Here is a 17,815-nt window from a genome sequence, read left to right as displayed (position 1 = left end):
GAAAAAAACTGAAAATATAAGCAGAAGATTCAAACTGAAAACAGCTGCCTGAAGTACTTTTCTACCAAAGACAGCTTCAGAAGAAGAAAACACATCAAAATGGTAGAATTTAGTAAAAGTATGCAAAGAAGACCAAGTTGCTGCTTTGCAAATCTGATCAACCGAAGCTTCATTCCTAAACGCCCAGGAAGTAGAAACTGACCTAGTAGAATGAGCTGTAATCCTTTGAGGCGGAGTTTTACCCAACTCGACATAAGCATGATGAATTAAAGATTTCAACCAAGATGCCAAAGAATGGCAGAGGCCTTCTGACCTTCCCTAGAACCGGAAAAGATAACAAATAGACTAGAAGTCTTTCGGAAATTCTTAGTAGCTTCAACATAATATTTCAAAGCTCTAACTACATCCAAAGAATGCAATGATTTCTCCTTAGAATTCTTAGGATTAGGACATAATGAAGGAACCACAATTTCTCTACTAAATGTTGTTGGAATTCACAACATTAGGTAAAAATTTAAAAGAAGTTCGCAACACCGCCTTATCCTGGTGAAAAATCAGAAAAGGAGACTCACAAGAAAGAGCAGATAATTCAGAAACTCTTCTGGCAGAAGAGATAGCCAAAAGGAACAAAACTTTCCAAGAAAGTAATTTAATGTCCAATGAATGCATAGGTTCAAACGGAGGAGCTTGAAGAGCCCTCAGAACCAAATTCAAACTCCAAGGAGGAGAAATTGACTTAATGACAGGTTTTATACGAACCAAAGCTTGTACAAAACAATGAATATCAGGAAGATTAGCAATCTTTCTGTGAAAAAGAACAGAAAGAGCAGAGATTTGTCCTTTCAAGAAACTTGCAGACAAACCTTTATCCAAAACCATCCTGAAGAAACTGTAAAATTCTCAGAATTCTAAAGAATGCCAGGAAAAATGATGAGAAAGACACCAAGAAATATAAGTCTTCCAGACTCTATAATATATCTCCTAGATACAGATACAGATAGATACAGATTTACGAGCCTGTAACATAGTATTAATCACAGAGTCAGAGAAACCTCTTTGACTAAGAATCAAGCGTTCAATCACCATACCTTTAAATTTAAGGATTTGAGATCCTGATGGAAAAAAGGACCTTGCGACAGAAGGTCTGGCCTTAACGGAAGAGTCCACGGATGGCAAGAGGCCATCCGGACAAGATCCGCATACCAAAACCTGTGAGGCCATGCTGGAGCTACCAGCAGAACAAACGAGCATTCCTTCAGAATCTTGGAGATTACTCTTGGAAGAAGAACTAGAGGCGGAAAGATATAGGCAGGATGATACTTCCAAGGAAGTGACAATGCATCCACTGCTACCGCTTGAGGATCCCTGGATCTGGACAGATACCTGGGAAGTTTCTTGTTTAGATGAGAGCCCATCAAATCTATTTCTGGAAGTTCCCACATTTGAACAATCTGAAGAAATACCTCTGGGTGAAGAGACCATTCGCCCGGATGTAACGTTTGGCGACTGAGATAATCCGCTTCCCAATTGTCTATACCTGGGATATGAACCCGCAGAAACTAGACAGGAGCTGGATTCCGCCCATACCAGAATTTGATGATACTTCTTTCATAGCCAGAGGACTGTGAGTCCCTCCTTGATGATTGATGTATGCCACAGTTGTGACATTGTCTGTCTGAAAACAAATGAACGATTCTCTCTTTAGAAGAGGCCAAGACTGAAGAGCTTTGAAAATTGCACGGAGTTCCAAATATTGATCGGTAATCTCACCTCCTGAGATTCCCAAACCCCTTGTGCTGTCAGAGACCCCCCACACAGCTCCCCAACCTGTAAGACTTGCATCTGTTGAAATTACAGTCCAGGTCGGAAGAACAAAAGAAGCCCCCTGAACTAAACGATGGTGATCTGTCCACCACGTCAGAGAGTGTCGTACAATCGGTTTTAAAGATATTAATTGAGATATCTTTGTGTAATCCCTGCACCACTGGTTCAGCATACAGAGCTGAAGAGGCCGCATGTGAAAACGAGCGAAGGGGATCGCGTCCGATGCAGCAGTCATAAGACCTAGAATTTCCATGCATAAGGCTACCGAGGGGAATGATTGTGAATGAAGGTTTCGCAAGCTGATATCAATTTTAGACATCTCTTGTCTGTCAAAGATAGAGTCATGGACACTGAATCTATCTGGAAACCTAAAAAGGTTACCTGTGTCTGAGGAATCAATGAACTTTTTGGTAAATTGATCCTCCAACCATGATGTTGAAGAAACAACACAAGTCGATTCGTATGAGATTCTGCTAAATGTGAAGACTGAGCAAGTACCAAGATATCGTCCAAATAAGGAAATACCACAATACCCTGTTCTCTGATTACAGACAGAAGGGCACCGAGAACCTTTGTAAAAATTCTTGGAGCTGTAGCTAAGCCAAACGGCAGAGCCACAAACTGGTAATGCTTGTCTAGGAAAGAGAATCTCAGAAACTGATAGTGATCTGGATGAATCGGAATATGCAGATATGCATCTGTAAATCTATTGTAGACATATAATGCCCTTGCTGAACAAAAGGCAAGATAGTCCTTACAGTTACCATTTTGAATGTTGGTATCCTTACATAACGATTCAATATTTTTAGATCCAGAACTGGTCTGAAGGAATTCTCCTTCTTTGGTACAATGAAGAGATTTGAATAAAACCCCCAGTCCCTGTTCCAGAACTGGAACTGGCATATTACTCCCGCCAACTCTAGATCTGAAACACATTTCAGAAATGCTTGAGCCTTCGCTGGGTTTACTGGGACACGGGGAAAGAAAAAAATCTCTTTGCAGGAGGCCTTATCTTGAAGCCAATTCTGTACCCTTCTGAAACAATGTTCTGAATCCAAAGATTGTGAACGGAATTGATCCAAATTTCTTTGAAAAAACGTAATCTGCCCCCTACCAGCTGAGCTGGAATGAGGGCCCGCACCTTCATGTGGACTTAGCAGCTGGCTTTGATTTTCTAAAAGGCTTGGATTTATTCCAGACTGGAGATGGTTTCCAAACTGATACCGCTCCTGAGGATGAAGGATCAGGTTTTTGTTCCTTGTTGTGACGAAAGGAACGAAAACGATTATTAGACCTAAATTTACCTTTAGATTTTTTATCCTGTGGTAAAAAAGTTCCTTTCCCTCCAGTAACAGTTGAGATAATAGAATCCAACTGAGAACCAAACAATTTATTACCCTGGAAAGGAAAGGGAAAGCAGAGTAGACTTAGAAGACATATCAGCATTCCAAGTTTTTAAGCCATAAAGCTCTTCTAGCTAAAATAGCTAGAGACATATACCTGACATCAACTCTAATGATATCAAAGATGGCATCACAAATAAAATTATTAGCATGTTGAAGAAGAATAATAATGCTATGAGAATTATGATCTGTTACTTGTTGCGCTAAAGCTTCTAACCAAAAAGTTGAAGCTGCAGCAACATCTGCTAAAGATATAGCAGGTCTAAGAAGATTACCTGAACACAAGTAAGCTTTTCTTAGAAAGGATTCAATTTTCCTATCTAAAGGATCCTTAAAAGGAAGTACCATCTGCCGTAGGAATAGTAGTACGCTTAGCAAGAGTAGAGACAGCCCCATCAACCTTAGGGATTTTGTCCAAAAACTCTAATCTGTCAGATGGCACAGGGTATAATTGCTTAAAACGTTTAGAAGGAGTAAATGAATTACCCAAAATTATTCATTCCCTGGAAATTACTTCAGAAATAGCACCAGGGACAGGAAAAACTTCTGGAATAACTACAGGAGATTTAAAAACCTTATCTAAACGTTTAGATTTAGTATCAAGAGGACCAGAATCCTCAATTTCTAATGCAATTAGGACTTCTTTAAGTAAAGAACGAATAAATTCCATTTTAAATAAATATGAAGATTTATCAGCATCAACCTCTGAGACAGAATCCTCTGAACCAGAAGAACCATTATCAGAATCAGAATGATGATGTTCATTTAAAAATTCATCTGAAAAATGAGAAGTTTTAAAAGACTTTTTACGTTTACTAGAATGAGGAATAACAGACATAGCCTTCTTAATGGATTTAGAAACAAAATCTCTTATGTTATCAGGAACACTCTGAGTATTAGATGTTGACGGAACAGCAACAGGTAATGTAACAGTACTAAAGGAAATATTATCTGCATTAACAAGTTTGTCATGACAAACAGTACAAACAACAGCTGGAGGAACAGATACCATAAGTTTACAGCAGATACACTTAGCTTTGGTAGCTCCAGCACCAGGCAGCGATTTTCCAGAAGTATCTTCTGACTCAGTTTCAACGTGGGACATCTTGCAATATGTAATAGAAAAAAACAACATATAAAGCAAAATTGATCAAATTCCTTAAATGACAGTTTCAGGAATGGGAAAAAAATGCCAGTGAACAAGCTTCTAGCAACCAGAAGCAATAAATAATGAGACTTAAATAATGTGGAGACAATAGTGACGCCCATATTTTTTTTAGCGCCAAAAATGACGCCCACATTATTTGGGCGCTTAAATGCTTTTTGGCGCCAAAAATGACGCCACATCCGGAACGCCGACACTTTTGGCGCAAAAGAACGTCAAAAATGACGCAACTTCCGGCGACACGTATGACGCCGGGAAACAGAAAAAAAAATTTTGCGCCAAAAAAGTCCGCGCCAAGAATGACGCAATAAAATGAAGCATTTTCAGCCCCCGCGAGCCTAACAGCCCACAGGGAAAAAGTCAAATTTTAAGGTAAGAAAAAAATGATTTATTCATATGCATTATCCCAAATATGAAACTGACTGTCTGAAATAAGGAATGTTGAACATCCTGAGTCAAGGCAAATAAATGTTTGAATACATATATTTAGAACTTTATAAAAAAGTGCCCAACCATAGCTTAGAGTGTCACAGAAAATAAGACTTACTTACCCCAGGACACTCATCTACATGTTGTAGAAAGCCAAGCCAGTACTGAAACGAAAATCAGCAGAGGTAATGGTATATAAATAAGAGTATATCGTCGATCTGAAAAGGGAGGTAAGAGATGAATCTCTACGACCGATAACAGAGAACCTATGAAATAGACCCCGTAGAAGGAGATCATTGAATTCAAATAGGCAATACTCTCCTCACATCCCTCTGACATTCACTGCACGCTGAGAGGAAAACCCGGGCTCCAACCTGCTGCGGAGCGCATATCAACGTAGAATCTAGCACAAACTTACTTCACCACCTCCATAGGAGGCAAAGTTTGTAAAACATGATTTGTGTGTGTTGGTGAGGGGTGTATTTATAGGCATTTTGAGGTTTGGGAAACTTTGCCCCTCCTGGTGGGAGTGTATATCCCATACGTCACTAGCTCATGGACTCTTGCTAATTACATGAAAGAAAAACGCAATTTTATGTTGGATACTTTGTTCCTTGTGAAGAGGAGTTGCTACAGATCACTTTTTTACCATTAGCTAAAGAGATTTGCTCTTCAACTATTTGCTGAAATCCTGGAAAGATTTCAGGCTGTCCTATTTCATAGGCTTCTTCCAACCTAGAGGTGAGTTCCCCTTGATTATAATTTACATTGCCCCCATGACTCTGGGTATTGGGGTATTCTTGCTCTTTGATCGGCTGATCAAATACTAGAGAGGCTTCTTCAATTTACAGATGCCTTCCTCTGAGTTGAAAGGATAAATAGACTGAATTGTAAATAGTCTTTCTGGCATAGATGCAAAGGATTGTTCTAATAATTGTTCTTCAGTTAAGTATGTGGTTATCTATTAATTTAAAATATCTTTACTTTCTACTAAATATAATATACTAAATCTCTATTGTGAAACCACTAAAACCAACACAAATAAATTGTGAAATAAACTCTATGAGAGGGTCTCCATTATTTGCCAAACAGTTTATTTAGGAATCAATATATGTTAATAATAAGATAAATATTTACAGGTATATATATATATATATATATATATATATATATATATATATATATATATATATAAATCTGTTTTTACAGATACAGTCCACATTTTAAGATACAGGGCAACTTTCTTACACCAACCCCAATTTGTCCAACACTGCTAAAATAATCATAGGAATGTACTTAGCCATATTTCTTCAGAGTGTCAGCCATCTTTACAGCATGCCCAAGATAAGAAGAGAGGAGAGAGATTCTGGTGTTACAGTATTTTATACCCCAATTCAAAAGGGAGTGGCTTATCAAATGCCACTCAAAAAGACAATTGGGTGTGTGTTTAGTTCAGAGAGAAAGGTGTACGTGGAGGAAGGGATTTTAATAACAGCTAGGTGAATATTCCAGTGATTAAAATGTCACCACATTCCCTCACTTTTTCTTCTCCTATGTTGCCCCGTTTTCTAGTTATATCCACTAGTACAGAAGAACACAGTGGGAGCGAAAACCTTACAGGAAACATTCTCCCACCATCCCTTCGGAATCATTCCCTCGGCGATATGAGCTCTTCTGTACTTTCCTAGGACTGTCAATTCCTAATCTAACTTTATACAATTCATTAGAAAAAATTATTTAAAATTATACATAGAAACACAAAATCCTATGCTAAACCCCATTAGCAACATTTATACAATGGTCTTTAACATTGGGAAAAGTTCATGTATGAGTGTGAGTGTGGGTACACTAGATGGGTATGCGTGTAGTAAAATCTTTATTAATAAAGTGTGAATTGTGCCTGTAAAACAAAAGTTATAATGGTTCACTGAAGTTCTTTGTTGTCATCTTTTGGCATCTGGTCCTTGCTTTTGGCATCTGGTCCTTGCTTTTGCTTTACCAAATCTCTCTCTTTGAACCACTTTGTTTTTTCCAAGACCCTCAAAGGAATGAAAAAGGATTAAAACCAGGCATATATTTACTTCACACTACAACACTCCATCTGCAGTAGAAACCACATTCACAGTTATTAACTTTAAGTTGGAAAGTGCCTCTGTTATTGCATCATCCCACTAGCACCCTTACTTAACTTATGTTGCTTGATTTATATGATTATTTACCCCTTTATGCTATATATATATATATATATATATATATATATATATATATATATATATAATTATTTTTGGCCTAATGCAACCATTTTACATCTCCATTGTGATACATTATACTTATTTAATTTGTCCAACGCCACCATCATAGCTTCATGGTAAGATCAGTCCTGAAGACACCTGAAAAAACAACAATCTATAATATGTGTTATTGGGGAAAAACTGGAAGGAAAGGTGAGAAGCCTTCTATCTTCATTGGTTTTCTTCCTGCAAGATAAGACTTCAGACAGTTTACATAGAAATGGTATTGCATGTGGCCTCCCCCAAAACTAATCACAATGGAGGTATCTGTTATTGTTTTTTTAGAAAGAGAATGCATCAATTAACTATACATTCTTAATATTGGCATTTAAAACTTAATAATGAAAAACACTTAAAATTATTAATTGAACTTAAACTAAAGTATACATTACACGATATAAATGTACTGCAAACAAATATGCTTATAAACAAAAATGAATGATTTAATTTGAGCCCTCCAGCTCTGTCAGTTGCTTCTTTAGAAACCCAATTTGATCTCTCATTCTCCTGTTTTTTTGTTTGAGTTCCCAATAACTTAAGTTGGCCTTATTGTTTATCTCATTTGACCTCAGCCTCCAATTTTCTCCTCTGTTAATATCGCCATTTAAATTCCTGTCTCTCCAGTTTTCTGTATTTGATGCTCTACTATTCTGATATCCACAAACATTCCTTCTATTACCCCTCTCTGATTCCTGCCTGTGAATATTCAGATTATTCTCCATTGACTGCTTCACTGCAGAATTTGCCTTAATGGTGTATGGGTGATAATTCCACCACTTCTCAGCTCTAGTGAGCACCATATGTAGGTTTGTGGAGTTTGGATCATACAGCTTTACAAACTCCTGACATTTTCTGGGGAGAGCTTCAAGTACCCTCTGTATGTGAGCTAGTGACCCCCAGACCATTTGGGTCTGTGGCTGGCGCCAGCACACACCAGAATAAAACTCTTTTTGCTACTTCAAATGGCCCATCTAGTGGTCCTCATGGTAATTTCACTATCTCTTTTTCTAGACTAGTAAAATTGAAAAAGGTTTTTAGCTATCCTGCCAGGCCTGATCACATATACTTGAATTGAATCCTAATAACCTGTTGGCATAGGGGCCCATGGCATCTTGAAGCAATTCTGTCCATTCCGGCATGCTCATACCTAATTTTATGGCTTTTTCAGTTCCCTTGTGAAACCAATGTGAAAAGTTATTAAAGCTGTTTGTGGGGATTGTGCCCCACCATTTCTTAAAAATGTCTTTATCTGCTACAGTCCATTGGCCTAGTCTGATTTGAAAAACCTGTAGGAACTTTTAGGTTGTTAAAATTCTCAGAAATTATGACAGGGGCAATTGGAACAGAACTTGGGTTTTTAGTGGGGCCCATTTGCATTTTATCTTGTTTTACTACTTGTTTTGTCTCTTTCCTTTGTGGCAGTAAGTTATCACTATCTGCATTGTTCCCAGAAATATCACAAATTATTTTTTCTTTTTGTTCAATTTTCATCTGTAACTCAGTCATTTTGTTTGAGTATTCGTTACTGCTGTCTTCTGTTAATTTTAATTGACGTTGTAATTTACTGATCTGTATGGTGTGAGTTAAAGCAGAAAGCTTAATACAATCTCTGTCAGTCTGTGTGTTATCTAACTTTAATTTAAGGTCTTTATTTTGCTCTGTCAGGACTCTAATAATGTCCGTTAATCCCTTTATTGTTGAAATCACTGCCTGCGCTATCATACATTTTCTTTTATTATTATTAATCTTTTTAAGAGTTAATACCTGTGTTAGTATATCTAAAACACTTTCACACTTGTTGTTTTTAGCTTCTGGGATGAGGAATGGACCATTATATTTATGAATGTAATTGTTAAAGTAATCACAGATTTCCTGTGAAATATAGTTTTTTCCAGACATTTTTAACAGATAGCCCGTTAGAACTAAAAATAAAAAATAATAAAAAAAAATAATATATATATATACTAGAATAGTCTCTCACAGCATAGTAGTTTTTTTTCTTTTCTCTTTTTTTTTAAATGTTAACACAGGATGTAAAAGATACCATTGAGATGCTAATTTTACACAACAAAGGACTAGCAGTTAAGCCATCTAGAAGAGGTAGTATTTAGATCTGTTTATAAGCAGGTCAGCATTCCAGCAGAGGTGGTAATATAGTTAAGTTTTTCTAACCACTGCTCATTTTTCTTTATTTTAAATCTGGGGAACAGACTTAGAATAGTGCGTCTCTCACAGCGTAGTTTGCCAGACTATTTTACCTGCCCCAAATGCAAGGAATTATCATATCTATAGGGCAATGAAACACCAGACTAAACAGAAATTAAGCAGAACAAAATTAAAAAATTAAATATTGTTCTCTTTTAAAAGGTGTAAACCATCAATAATACTAACCTAAATAAAATAAATAAACAAAGCAAAAGCAAGGAATCCTTTTTACTGATATTTTCCCAAATTGAGGAAAAATTATAAAAATATTTTAAATAGTGTGTAGTAGGTTTTTTTTTGTTTGTTTGTTTTCAAAGGACATAGCAGTTTAAGCCATCTAGAAGGGGTAGTATTTAGATCTGTTTATAAGCAGGTCAGCATTCCAGCAAAGGTGGTAATATAGTTAAATTTAGTTTTCTAACCACTGCTCATTCTTCTTTATTTTAAATCTGGGGAACAGACTTAGAATAGTGTGTCTCTCACAGCATAGTTTGCCAGACTATTTTACCTGCACCAAATGCAAGGAATTATCATATCTATAGGGCAATGAAACACCAGACTAAACAGAAATTAAGCAGAACAAAATTAAAAAATTAAATATTGTTCTCTTTTTAAAAGGTGTAAACCATCAATAATACTAACCTAAATAAAATAAATGAACAAAGCAAAGCAAGGAATCCTTTTTACTGATTTTTTTTCCCAAATGAGGAAAAATTATAAAAATATTTTAGTACAGGAAGATTCTATAGAACTTCTGAAATGCTAATTTCAACTGTAGTTTTGGTTCCAGGATCTGCTCCAAACACAGGAAATGCAAATTTTTTAACTTTGTTACCAAAACAAAGGTTACACCTTTTGTATTCCATACAAACTTAATTAAAAATCTGAACAGAGAATTGGAAGAAGAAGGAGGGAAAAAACAAAATATGCTTTAAACTGCTTATGGCTTAGCATATTCCCCAAAATTAAACTGTAATTTCTTAACTTTAAATTCTACACAATTTCCCATACATTTCAGAATGAAATTTATGTATAGGGCAAGCTACAGCTCTGGGTGTAACACATTCACAGAAATGAATCCTTTGTTAAAAAAAAAAAATGTGCAAGAAAATTACAATCTTTATAAAATGGACATTATATTCGATTTATAAAGGAGCAGAAGTCAATCACTTTAAACCTTACTATGGCAGCTATTAAATAGTACTGTAAAGCTTTTGTTTGTAAAAACATTTAGATGGGAACCAACACAACACATGTCTCTAAAATTCATTAGATTTTACAGAAAGCAATAATTCTAAACTATTTTACTCTCAAATTAATTGTTTAAAATCCATGTGGTGACCAATAAAAAAACAAAACACACACATGTCTAGCAGGGAAAACTGATAGAAAACTGGCTCAACAATAAAAGTATCCAGTTTCCAAAAACAAGAAAAATACAAGAGTTTAAGGGACAGTCTAGTATAACTTTTTATTATTCAGACAGGACTTTTAATTTTAATCAACTTCCCAATTTACTTCCATCATCAAACTTGCTTTTTTTCTCTTGGTAATTCTAGGTTTAAGCCAAACATAGGTAGGCTCATATGATAATTTCTAAGCCTTTTAGGTTTGCCTCTTATCACATGCTTTTTTAAAATCTCTTTTCAACACAAAGAGACAGAAAGTACACATGGGCATATAGATAACACTGTGGGGGTTATTTAAGATTTAGCAGGCTACAAACAATCTATAAACAACAGGCCTGCTGAAACCAACCATTATGTGCTTCCCCCATGTAACTATACAAATGCAAATTTATACAGACCAGAAATACAGGTTTTTAAAACCATGCTTTTCTTGAGAAACATTAAAAGATATATATATATATATATATATATATATATATATATATATACTGCAATAATATTCTAAAATTAAATCAACATTTATTTAGGTCCACTCAGCAACCAACCATCTTCTTTGTAAGAAAACAAGGTACTGTATGGGAACAAGACAACAAGTAAATATGTCTCTAAAATAAAATGCAGGTCAAATGTAAACTCTAATTCCAAGCTTCATACAATTTATTAACCATAAAACTAATATCTTATACAACAGGCCTGCTGAAACCAACCATTATGTGCTTCCCCCATGTAACTCTATGCAAATGCAAATTTATACAGACCAGAAATACAGGTTTTTTAAAGCCATGCTTTTCTTGAGAAACATACAACAGGCCTTCTGAAACCAACCATTATGTGCGCTTTTTAAATAAAGTACTACATACAAAAACTTTGCTATAAAACACCAAATCTACATTTACTGCAGTTAAATTTAAAATAAATCAACATTCATTTGATTCCTGCAAAACTAAATGGCATATGGATTCGTCTACAACTTCATGGCCGCCAAAATGTGGTTATCTATTAATTTAAAATATCTTTACTTTCTACTAAATATAATATACTAAATCTCTATGGTGAAACCACTAAAACCAACACAAATAAATTGTGAAATAAACTCTATGAGAGGGTCTCCATTATTTGCCAAACAGTTTATTTAGGAACCAATATATGTTAATAATAAGATAAATATTTACAGGTATATATATATAAATCTATTTTACAGATACAGTCCACATTTTAAGATACAGGGCAACTTTCTTACACCAACCCCAATTTGTCCAACACTGCTAAAATAATCATAGGAATGTACTTAGCCATATTTCTTCAGAGTGTCAGCCATCTTTACAGCATGCCTAAGATAAGAAGAGAGGAGAGAGATTCTGGTGTTACAGTATTTTATACCCCAATTCAAAAGGGAGTGGCTTATCAAATGCCACTCAAAAAGACCATTGGGTGTGTTTTAGTTCAGAGAGAAATGTGTACGTGGGGGAAGGGATTTTAATAACAGCTAGGTGAATATTCCAGTGATAAAATGTCACCACAAAGTATCCTTCAGGTTATTAGCCCAATTACATTATTCTGGAATCCAAAAGTGTAATAACTTAATTCCTGCACATATCCTATGGTAGTTCCCTTGGATAAGGTGATATCCTGTGGGGTCATGTTATGCACAATAACATGTATTGGATTAGTTCCAATATTTACCATAGGAGTATGGGTCATTTTTATACCCAGATCTTGCATTCTATGGGAGATGCATATTAGTGTTTCAGAAGTTTTTAATTTCTGACCTCTTTTAGAGGAATTTATCAGCCCCAGTAGGGATTACAACATTGTTAGATACCTGCATATTCACAGCATATGGCAATTGCTGATTTGATTTCAGGGCTGCATTTTCAATATTTCAGGGTCCCCCTTTATCCTGCTCCGGAGGCAAAGGTTAATTAAATCTATTTGTATGGCATATCTATGTAAGAGATCATTGCCAATGTATACTTGATTATGGGGGAGTATTTAAAACTAAAAACAGGTGCTTCACTGATTTATTACCTATGGAGATAGTTAATAAACATTTAGCTGTGATGTTATAGCTTTCACACCTGTCATCTAGGTCCTGGACCAGAGATCTTGGGGAGAAAGATATTTAATCACTTTAGGTTCAGCGATCTGCGCCAATAAGCCTTCGCTTATGTAGCTAGCTTCCTGTTTTAAGTTCAATTTAGCATACTTGGTTTTACCAAGGTCATGCACTTGCATAGGGATAAATAGATCATCCTTAGCTTCCTCAATTTCTGCGAGAAATTGCGAATGATCTCCCCCTTTAGGGGATTTAGGGTCCCCCTTGTGGAGGTATAGGGTTAATGCATCACCATCTAAGGAAATATTTGCTATCTTTCCAGGCGAAATTTTAAAAGTATTACCATCAGAGCCACTTAAAGGAGTCTGATCATCTATTTGTAGGATAGTGATTTCAGGTATAGAGTCATTCCTGAAATGAATCTCCACAGCATCTGGCTTTTCTTCCACCACGTGACAGTTATGTCGGGTGCGAGATATACCGGACCGCTCATAATTAATAGGTCTTTTTACTTGTGACCAAATTACATTATTTATGCAATCAATTATGGAGCTTAATCGCTTCACGAGATCATTACCAATAATTAAACAATCATTTGGCAGATCCACTATAATAACAGGGTGTCTTATTACCCTGTTCTTCAGCCTTAGTTTTACCATGCCATACCGTAGACTTTGAGAGAGTCACCCCCCAACACCTATTAGTGAACCATCAAATTCTTTTATCTTAGGTTTGTAGGGTGTTAGCTCATTTAGCTGTGTGTAGTACCTGTGGGATAAAATAGTTGCCTGAGATCCAGTATCAATTAATCCCATGATAGGGTTATCAACTGAATCCTGGAGCTCAGCTAATACATAATATCTCCTGCAGTTTCTACCATTTCACACATAAAATTAGCATGATAACATATCTGTGGGCTTTGCCACGTTTTACCTGTATTCACCAAGTTACCTGATGCAGAAGAAACTTCATTCTTACCAGTCCTTCCCTCTGTAATAGGGGTCGACAGGGTTCCTGTGTACTGCATCTGTGGGAATAAGGTTAGGATAAAACTACAAAGGAAGAAGTTTAATAGAGCTTCCAGGCTGAGGTTGCTCGCCATCACAGCTAAATCGTCTGTCCTCTGGTCTTTAGTGAGAGAACATGATTAGTACCATTATTGACATTTATCATTTTATTTGGATATCTCTCCCCTCTCTCTTAGGTAATACCTCAGTATTTATGACTGTGCCTGTGGTCCACTGTTGGCCACTGGCTGTACCCCTAAAAAAGGATTATTAGGGTGCTGAGCCGTCAAAGCTTGACTCATATTAGTAAATAGTATACATAATTGACTTACTTGCGTACTGAGTTGGCCCACCTTGAATGGACAAGCTATCTTTACCCATGGACCGATTTTTTGATACCCCAGGGTATTGATTCCTGGATCCTTGGGATCCCTCAGAATCATCGCTATTGTTCCTATTTTGACGTGGTTGTCTTTGGGGTTCAACTTGTTCAACGTTAATGTCTTGGGAAACACTATTTACTTGGGGTGTCTGTTACCCTGAGAGTTTTTTCGCCCCACTTTTGGTATTTATTTTTACGGGGGTACCGATAACCTTGTGGGTTTTCATCTCTTTGTGGATAACTATTTGGGTATGCCCCCCATTTTGAGTATTTTCTATCTGCACCTCGGCCCGTGATGGAGGAGGGGCAGAGTTAAAACTTTTGTGCGGAACGCCTGCTTTCTCGGGCCACTTCCGCATAAGTTTTTCTTGTTAGACTCCAAATTGAAGAGGCTAGGTGACACCCTAGTTTCTGCCACAATTTTGGGACTGGGCTTTGGTTCCTTTTTAACCCCCTGTTCATTCGGACTGCTGGATAGAGTATAACTTTGTACTCTATTTGATCAGCCAGTCCCAATGAGCAGTTTCTCATCAAAATCTCTAGCTAAGTTAAGTTTGATGTGTGCGGGCAATGCTTCGTAAAATAAATTCACAAATTCTGAGCTTTCAAATATGGGGTAATTTTCGGCCATACTGTACGCACATTTTAGTACAGAATTAATTATATAGGGCTTTGATTGGCACTGCATTTTAAACCGTATACAGCTATTTTTGCAGCGGTATTTAGTGCAATATTGCCCAAACTCCTTTTTGCACTGCATTTTTGTTTCGCTTCAGGAATGAATATTCATATCCTTTAGTGAAGCAAAGAATTTGTGATGTTTTACCCCTCAAATACCCAGGGCAGAAATTTAATTTTTGACTGCTAACTAGGTAACATTCCTTATGGATACAGCATTTTCATTAGTCACTAAGTGGTTAATCATAGAATTGGTTTCCTTTGATGGAAAACGTAGGTACTGCGCCACTTAAAAAGTAATTATTTTAGGGGTGTTATATACCTTATTAGACGTATCTTGGATTTCCTAGGGACCTTCTTGTTAGGGTTGGAGTGTTTCCTATCTGCCCTTTTACTATGAGGAGACCCCCTACGTACGTTAGTACTACGTGGGCCATTTGGGTAGCTGGCTGGCTCCGCCCTCTGACTCACTACTAGAGCTTTCCTCCTTATCTGAAGTATAGCAGTTCCCTGAATTTATAACCTGAGGTGACTGTCTATTTGGGAAGTGTATTTCTGACCCAATAGAGGTCCTTTGTTTCCAATTCTTCCCGAATATTCTGCAGTTCATTTCTCATCAATTCATTAAGGGATTTAAAATTATCTGCATTATCCTCATTGCTAATAGAGGGGTTTTCATTATAACGATACAGCCTTTTTAAATTACTTAAATCTCTTTGGCTTTGTGGGAGTTGTTTATGCAAATTTCTATTTGAGCTATTAATCTCTGGTTATATTTTTGTAAGTTGGCCACGTTTTGGGCAAACTCATCAATTTTATCCTGGACTCTTTCTGCCTCTTCCTCATCTAACCTTAAGGAATACTTTTCACCCCTCAGTTGCTCCAAACTGTGAGTTTTGTACTTCAATCTTATTGTACATTTCATCTATCACATAGAGGAACAGACACCACATTTTGCAATGATTTCATCTCATTTCCTCAGCTTTTGAGGTCGGCTTTTGCCACACTATATATTATTTGCAATATTTTTAGCCTTAGTCTTAAGCATCTTCATGTAAGTGCCTAATTCTCCCTTAACACTTAATCTATTTTTAAGGTGAGTAATGGCTTCTGTTTTGATATTGATACTGATAAATCTTCATATTTGTTTAAAATGGCATTTATTCGTTCTTTACTTAAAGAAGTGTTGATTGCATTAGATATGGAGGAGTCTAGTCCTCTTGATACTAAATCTGCTAAACATTTAAATTCGGTTTATAAACCTCATGTGGTTATTCCAGAAGTTTTTCCAGTTCCTGATGCTATTTCAGAAGTGATTTCTAGGGAATGGAATAGTCTGGGTACTTAATTTACTCCTTCTCCAAGGTTTAAGAAATTGTACCCTGTGCCATCTGATAGATTAGAGTTTTGGGACAAAATCCCTAAAGTTGAAGGGGGCTATCTCTACTCTTGTCTAAACGTACCTACTATTCCTACGGCAGATAGTACTTCCTTTAAGGATCCTTTATATAGGAAGCTTGAATCCTTTCTAAGAAGAGCTTATTTATGTTCAGATAATCTTCTTAGACCTGCTATTTCTTTGGCTGATGTTGCTGCTGCTTCAACTTTCTGGTTGGAGGCTTTAGCTCAACAAGTATTAGACCATAATGCTTATAGCATTGTTAAACTTCTTCAACATGCTAATAACTTTGTTTGTGATGCCATTTTTTTATATCATTAGAATTGATGTCAGGTATATGTCTTTAAGCTATTTTAGCTAGAAGAGCTTTATGCTTAAACTTGAATGCAGATATGACTTCTAAGTCAACCTTGCTCTCTCTCTCTTTCCAAGGTAATACATTGTTTGGTTCTCAGTTGGATTCAATAATTTCAACTGTTACTGCGGGGAAGGGAGCCTTTTTGCCTCAGGACAAAAAATCTAAAGGTAAATATAGGGCTGCTAATCGTTTTCGTTCCTTTCGTCAGAATAAGGAGCAGAAGCCTGACCCTTCCTCTAAAGGAACGGTTTCCGTTTGGAAACCTTCTCCAGTCTGGAATAAATCCAAGCCTTTTAGAAAGTCAAAACCAGCTCCCAAATCCGCATGAAGGTGCGGCCCTCATTCCAGCACAGCTGGTAGGGGGCAGGTTACGATTTTTCAAAGATGTTTGGATCAATTCGATTCACAATTGTTGGATTCAGAACATTGTATCACAAGGGTACAGAATAGGTTTCAAGGTAAGGCCGCCTGTGAAGAGATTTTTTCTCTCACGCATTCCAGTAAATCCAGTGAAGGCTCAGGCATTTCTGAAATGTGTTTCAGACCTAGAGTTGGCTGGGGTAATTATGCCAGTTCCAGTTCTGGAACGGGGTCTGGGGTTTTACTCAAATCTATTCATTGCACCAAAGAAGGAGAATTCCTTCAGACCAGTTCTGGGTCTAAAAATATTGAATCGTTATGTAAGGATACCAACATTCAAAATGGTGACTATAAGGACTATTCTGCCTTTTGTTCAGCAAGGGCATTATATGTCTACAATAGACTTACAGGATGCATATCTTCATATTCCGATTCATCCAGATCACTATCAGTTCCTGAGATTCTCTTTTCTAGACAAGCATTACCAGTTTGTTGCTCTTCCGTTTGGCCTAGCAACAGCTCCAAGGATCTTTTCGAAGGTTCTCGGTGCCCTTTTCTCTGTAATCAGAGAACAGGGTATTGCGGTATTTCCTTATTTGGACGATATCTTGGTACTTGCTCAGTCTTTACATTCTGCAGAATCTCATACGAATCAACTTGTGTTGTTTCTTCAAAAACATGGTTGGAGGATCAATTTACCAAAGAGTTCCTTGATTCGTCAGACAAGGGTAACCTTTTTGGGTTTCCAAATAGTTTCAGTATCCATGACTTTATCTCTAACAGAAAAGAGACGTCTGAAATTGGTTTCAGCTTGTCGAAGCCTTCAGTCTCAGTTGTTCCCTTCAGTAG

This window comes from Bombina bombina, chromosome 3 (genome assembly GCF_027579735.1).
Source record: "Bombina bombina isolate aBomBom1 chromosome 3, aBomBom1.pri, whole genome shotgun sequence".
Lineage (NCBI taxonomy): Eukaryota > Metazoa > Chordata > Amphibia > Anura > Bombinatoridae > Bombina > Bombina bombina.
This window is presented reverse-complemented; position numbering follows the sequence as displayed.